A 7,159-nucleotide genomic window follows, 5' to 3' on the forward strand; every position below is an offset into this window, starting at 1 on the left:
AAGTTGTAAAATAAAGGGAACAACTTTGAATTCAGCCCTTTGCAAGACATGAGAAAAGACTGTTGGAAAGTTACAGGATGGGGATTTTTTTTTTTTTTTTAAGATCTCTCAGGAGCTGACTCATCTTCTGAGAAAATATGATTGAGGAGAAGAACTGAGGGGGCTGTGCTCCGCCTCGGGCCATAGGTCTGGGGTGGAAGTTGTAGGCAACCTACTCCTTCCCTTGGAGACACCGGGATTCATCTTCTCCTCACATGGCCCAGTTCCTTTCAGCTGTGTTCTGCTCTTTGCCTTTATTCACCTGACACTGACTTCAAATACATATATTTCTCTATTTCTTATAACCACAGAACCTCTATCCCAACTTCTTGCTGCTGTAGGAGTTTAAAACTGCCAAAGCACTGCTACGTCTCATTTTCTTGTGGCCCCTCCAAAGAACTCTGTTTCAAAGGTTATAAAAACCCTGGAGCACAATATGAAGCCTCTCTCTTGAATGAGTTTATAAATCAATAGTGCTGGGGAGCCCTGTCTGCATTTGGGGCATTGTAATAAAAAACTTGTAGAGTGAGTTTAGGCGTATGAGTTCCTGTGACTGTAAATTTGAGTATCCCGCTGATTTTTATTTTTGTATTTTTTTCCCCCCCTAACTCTCAGTTGAGGACCAGGCTGCTGATTAGACAAGGCCCCTCGGTTGCTTCCCAAAGGTGACAGTGCTGGAGGGCAAAGCTGCAGGTCCCTGTGGCTCCTGAAGCACAACTCCTGCGTCTCCAGGGTGTGCATTTCCAGCACCTAAAGTAAATATTCCTGTGTTGAAATAAGAAGAATGACTGGGTGGTTGGGAGCTGTGAGGCTCCTAAGGGTGATTGTAACAGGAAATGTCTTAATATTTGTTTAAATAGAATGATGCAAACTGCAGCTTTCTGTGCTGATACTGGATTAAAGTGAGAAAGGAGGGTATTTTTGGAGTTATTTTGCTTCTAAGTGGACCAGAAAAATAAGCACTTAAAGGTATCGTGCAGCTGATGGAAATCTACAGTTCCCAGTAATTTGCATCAACAGGCATGGTGTGTCTCCTAGACATTTTAAATTCCTTGTTGCCTGTTCCTGTGTCATCAGTTCCTTCCTCACACACCCTGTTGGTTGCAAACTGAGTAACTACTCAAACAACTGATGGGGAGAAATAAAAGGTGACTTTGGTGTGCCGTGAAAGAGCTTGTTAGCACAGGTTACTCCATGATGCCGATGGAGCAGGCACTGAATCAGACCTGATTGTGGAGGGCGGGGTAGATTTTTTTACTGTTGAATTGCACTTCTCTTCAAAGCTACTGCAAATGATTCCACGTTTATTCAGCAGAAGTCTTGAGGTTTTCATATTCCATCTTTTTCGTTGCTGTGCCATTTGTTAAGATGATTTGGCTTTTAATCTACCAAGGAATACTAAATGAAGAGTTCAATCATGAATCAGATCTCTTCTTTTGCTTGCCAGTAACACAAGCCATTTTTATTTTCCATTTCAGGTTTCTTTTACAGTAGAGGACAAAAATAAATTATGAGTGAAAAGAAGTTAAAATTGTTCCTCTTGAGCAACTCTCCTGCATCAACGCTTAATCCTTCCAGTATGCCTGATGTCATTAATCATTCTGCTGTAATATTTGACACACACCTTTGTGGGACAAATTAAGATCTAATATAAAAGCTGCAATAATACTGACTTATGTGGAACTGCAGCTAATTATAACATATTTGAATTTTCATCTTTCATAGAAGACCTCTATAAAATGAACCACCTTTCACACTGATGAAATGAGACTGAGACAGGCAAGCAGATGAGGGGAGAGGGAAGGAACATCCAAGGACAACAAAAGGAATCTCAGCACCATAATGAGCCAATATCTGTGGAAAATATGCTCAGTTGATGGTGGATTCTTTTTAATTGTGGGATTTTTTTTTTCTCTTTAAGTTTTCAGATGGCTTTCCTACCACGACTGTGGTGCTCAGCTTATTTAACCTGGAGTGGTTTGGTTGCCTTGATACATGAACGACTGATCCTGCAATCTTCAGAGATTAAATGTCACTTCGTCTTCACAGGTGGACTAGAAGAAATAAAGAAGACAGGATGCCATTGCAGGAAGATATTACAATGCAAGAGGGTGAGAGTTTACTACATATTTTCTGCAATGCAGCCTCTCCTTCCTCTCTGCCCCCAGTGTCTTCATGATGCCTTTATTTGTAGACCTTTAGACCCTCAGTTTTTGAGTTCCCTGTGTCAGGGTCAGTGTTTCTGTTCAGCTCCTTGGAGAAGCATCAGGCTTTGCTCTGCCTTGAGATCCTGCCAGTGCCCAAAGCCTCAGATCCATCTGGAGAGAGATAATGAGCAGCATAAATTCCCAGTTTGTGTATTAGCTAAAAAGGAGGTTAGGCTCTGCTATTTCTGCATTTGGGATCCTCAGTCTGAGTGTAGAATCATTACTCTATTGAATTATATATCACAGGTAATTTCATTTCCTGGATAGTGAATCCTACAGATGTGCAACTCCACCCCAAAATGGATTCCTTATGTCTCTCAGACACTGCTTTTGCCTTGGGTAGTCTTCAGAAAAACAGTTAAATTCACCATGATCACTGGTTTTGCCCTCCATCTAGAAATGTGAGGAAATCATAGACTTTGGCACATTTTCTGGATGCTGAGATTCATGTGCAGGGTGTTGAAGGAGCAGCAGCTTCCTTTAGCAGCCATGCTCTTGTTGTGCTGGCCTTAAGCATCCTGGATTAATGTATTTTTCATTTTCCAATGCAATTCTACCTTTTCCCTGTGCTGCTGCTTCAGCAAAGCAGTAATATCTCCAAACCTAACTGAAGGGTTATTTTGAAGTTTGTAGTTCCAGGAGAGTGGGGATTTATGCCAGGATTGTTTCCTTAGCAGTGTGTAGACAAGGACTGTGCTGCTAGAGATGAACACACCACAAACTGCTCTTCACGTCTACCCACTTGAAACATCTCAGCCCACCTGTGTGGAAGCCAAATTAATGGCACTGTTTCAGGCATGGAACAGAGCAGTGGGAAAATGGCCATAGAGTTAAGGGTTCATAGATACAATGAAGGGCAGATTTTCTCCCTTCTCTGCCAAGCCTTTTTGAAGATGTTTTTGAGCAGAAATAGAAAGGCTTGTTGTCCACCACGATTTACTGTGTCACTTCCTTTTCACAGATTCCTGTGCTGCTTCTCCTCACACCTGCAATTATTCCTGCAATTATTATTTATCGCTGTTTTTATAGTATGGCTCCACTTGCAATGCGTCTGTTCTTATTTATTTTCCAGCCTTTCAGTTTCCTAAACTTCACTGTATTCCCATAGAAATCACCTTTTTGTTTCTAAGCTCCTGTCTGCCTTGTGTTATCTCTCAAGGCCTGGAAGCTCTCTGTGCCTTTTTTGTTGCCCTCTTTCTATGGAACATCTTCCTCCTCTCTGTATATCTTAAAGCCAATTTCTCCTGCAGTTGCCTCCATCTCACTGCTGCTGAACTTCCTACGTCTTGTCCCCAACGTGTTGTCCTTTGAGTCACAGATGGAAGGCTGGGCTGCTAAACTGCAGGAACCCTGGACTTCCACACAGAAATGTTGCAGCCAAATATAGATGATCGATTCCAGAGCACGTTGGCAACCTTCTGATGTTATTTCTGGATTTGGAGAAGTATTATTTCCCACAGGCACTTACATAGCTGGATGTTGATCACGTTTTAGTTGGCTAATAACAGTTTTGCACTGCTTTGTGTCCCTCACACAGCCCTGGTGACAGGCAGAGGTTTTTTTCCAAGAGTTGGGGCAGTTAATTGTGTATAATTTGTGCAAGTTGTACACTGTATTTTTTCTAGGAGCACTGTTTAGTATTTCTTATATTGCTGAATTGTGTTCAGCAGTAATAATATTGTATGATTGCAATACTCCAATAATAAGTAAAAAGGAGTTCTTTACTAAATCCCACCACATGCTGTAGTAGTTTTCTAACTTCAGTTTGCATTCTACCTCCTAAAACCCAGACTGACTGAACCCTACCTCTGCCAGCTCTTCCTTGCACATACTGGCACATAGAGCAAATGATAGGATCTTCCATTTAAATCTTCAGTGAAGATTTTTAATTAAAAGAGCTGTATAATATTACAATTCACAGGCTAGATTGATTTTATGATTTTTTTTTATTTTTTTTTTTGTGGAGTTTAAGAGAATGGTGAAACTATTTGAAGACTTTCTTACTTCTCTGAACTCGTTCTCCAGGTACTGGCAGGATCTCATCAGTTTGCTAAAGTTGCTGCTCCCAGAGACTTTAATGGTATACCAAATACATTTCTCTATGAATTCTGTTTGCTCCTTTTATCTAGAGTTTAACATTACCCTCTCAGAGCACATTTTTGCAATCATAAATATGCTCTTTCTGTTTACACAGTCATGGTCTTGCAAGTGCTAATGGGCAGAGATGTTCACTTGAGAATTTCTTACAGAATAAACAGTAGCAGCCAAAGGTGAGGATGAGATTTCTAGTGCTTCTTTAGCACTGATGTCCTGGGGATGGCACCGAGAGCCCTGGGAACAAGCATGTGAAATGGGATTCTTGGAAAGTTAACAGCAGGAAGGGTGTTCTAGGGAATGCTGCAGCATTGATTCAAACTGGTGCTGTTGTCACAGGCAACAGACAAGTACCAGTGCTCACCTGGAAGAGATCTGTACACTGAATTAACCACAACCATTGAGAGTGCCGGCACACCTGCAGTAACCCCTTCTCCCATGTTGACAGCAGTCATCTGAAAACAGTCTTTTCTAAAGCCTTTCCATGCTGAAGGCCATTGGGTATTTTTTCCCAGCTGCTGGAATGCCATTTGCATCTTGCTGTATCTCCATCTCCCTCCCTCCCCTCCTGCAGTCGTATGAATTTAGTTGCATCACCAAGGAATGAACAAGATCTGGTGGCTTAAACCTTTGTTTTTCTGGGGCCTTTTAGTCCTGGGAGGACTGATCTCTGTATGACGGGGAACGTGTTATAGGATAACACTTGGAATCAGGGCTGTCTCAGTCAGGGTTGTGAACGTGAATTAATACTCACCAAGCACTACGTAAATATTAAAAGTATATTAATTTATATAGCACTTTAAATACTATATAAATTCAACCTCCAATGAAAGCTTCTATCCAAAGATTTATAAAGAACTTGTACATTTTTACCTGGGAAGGGAGAAAAATCCCTCCTTTTCTCAAACAAGAGAAAAGCCTAACTCAGAATGTCTTGTTATTTACTCATGTATTTATTTTACACAATAAAATATTTACATTAAATGTGTCAGTTTTCAAAAACAACTCGTTACTTAATTTTTCAACTGAATTTGGCCAAGTGGAAAAGGAAATTAAATATGCCAGAGGACTGCAGTAAAAGAGATATGAGTTTTCAAATTGTGTGAGAAAGAGACTATAATAAATGACCAGTGGACTGGTCAGCTGTTTTAATTAAAACTGGGCTTATTGATCTATCATAGATTTGCCCCATTTGCAACATTTCGGCAATATTCCTATTTCAGAAAATAGCACTTGGAAGAGACATTAAAGAACATGGAAGCTGCAAATGGAAAGGTTTTATAACTATGACATTTTGTACTATGGTCTTTTTCCATCCTATATTAGCACCTCACATATCTTCATACAAAAAGGCATAGATTCTATAGAATCTATAGGATAGTCTATCCTGGTCTGGTGGAAGGTGTCCCTGCCCATGGCAGGGGGGTGGAACAAGATGAGCTTTTCCAACCTAATCCACTGTGTGATTCCATTATACTGCTTTTCTAACTTAATTCTTATGAGTTCACTGTTTATTTGTGCTTAAAAAAAACAACCCTAAAATATATTGGTTTACATCAGATTTTTCAAGGTGTCGTGTTCTTCAAACCAGTGGGATCTTTTAGTGGTTGCATCTTCAGTGTGGGCATTTGTCATGCCTGAACTGATTGATGTACATTTCTATTGGGAAAGCTAAATAAAGTACTAAAAAGGGGATAATAATTGTTCTGCACCAACGTGGAAGGACTGTGGTATCAGCAGCTTCTGTTGGTAGCTCTGATTTGTTCCTGAAAGGCTTATTTTAAATTTCTGTTTATAAGTAATGTGGTGAAATTCAAATAGCCTCAATGCAAATCTGGCACAAATCCCCTTGGTTTTTAAGCCAGAAATGTGTCTTTAAATAGTGGCTCCAACAGTGGCAGAACATCTGCATTGGAAGCAACCGGTGCCGTGCTCTGGTTGAAAGGAAAGGCACGGCTGTGTCACACCCATGGCTGCACAAACTGGAGATGGTGAATGTGATGTTTAATTAAATATTTAATTAAATACGTGTCTGTTGTTTAATAAAAGTTTATGTTTTGCTGTGTTTACAGAGGTTGGCAGCACATGTGTTGTCTTCTCTTCCAGGTAGTGCCTGGTGAGTATCCAGTGTTGGCAGCAGGATGAAGAAATTGATGATTATTAAATAGTTGTATTTTAAGAATATATATATATATGTATATAAAAGCACAACTGTATCGAGTTTCATTGTGAACCAAGAAGGGCTGGGAACTTGCTGCTCCCACCATGGGTCAAGGGCTTTAAGGAACCAGGAGTGGATGTAGAGCTGGTTTTTTGAGTGGGAAACCTTGTTGTTTTCTTTCTAGATGAGGAAAACGCCTCCCTTGGCTTTTCCTACCCCAGAGCCCCCTCGCTCACCGCAGTGCTGGGCAATGTTCAGTCCACAGACCCCCATACAGCCCACGGCCTTTTCGGGTTAATGTCTGTGTCAGAATGGGGTGACAAAGGCGGGGTGCCGGCGGTGACGCGGCCCAGTCACAGCCCGCGAACTTTCCCCTCAGGGTTCCCCTCAGCCCCGGCCGCCATTTCCTGCCGGAGCGGCCCCGCCCTCTCCTCTCCCCCTCCTATTGGCTACCAGCGGCACCGGGGCGGGCCTCCGCTCCCTTTACCTCGGTGGGCGGGGTCTCTCCGTAGCGCTGCGCGGCGATTGGCTAGGTCGTGGCTGTCAGTCCTGGTGCGGGGGCGGGGCGTTTGGGCGAGGGCGGGGCCCGCGGGGGGCGCTGCGGCCGCAGTCGCGCTCGGGCGGCGGCGGTTGATGGCGCGCGGGCGTTGAGCTCCGC

The 7,159-nt window shown here is 42.4% G+C and overlaps 1 long non-coding RNA gene across 2 annotated transcripts; it reads left to right on the forward strand.

Annotated features, from left to right (window-relative positions):
* Positions 1-1,514: 1,514 nt before the first annotated feature.
* LOC108640732 lies at positions 1,515-4,068 on the forward strand. Of its 2 annotated transcripts, none has more exons than XR_001921430.1 (3): positions 1,515-1,616; positions 2,089-2,150; positions 3,497-4,068. It is a non-coding gene; the product is annotated as an uncharacterized LOC108640732 (long non-coding RNA). The 2 variants fall into 2 exon arrangements; XR_001921431.1 differs by having other exon boundaries at positions 1,536-1,616; positions 1,961-2,150.
* Positions 4,069-7,159: the final 3,091 nt, after the last annotated feature.

This window comes from Manacus vitellinus, unplaced genomic scaffold (assembly GCF_001715985.3).
Source record: "Manacus vitellinus isolate BGI_N305 unplaced genomic scaffold, ASM171598v3 scaffold_41_pilon, whole genome shotgun sequence".
In the NCBI taxonomy this organism is placed as follows: domain Eukaryota; kingdom Metazoa; phylum Chordata; class Aves; order Passeriformes; family Pipridae; genus Manacus; species Manacus vitellinus.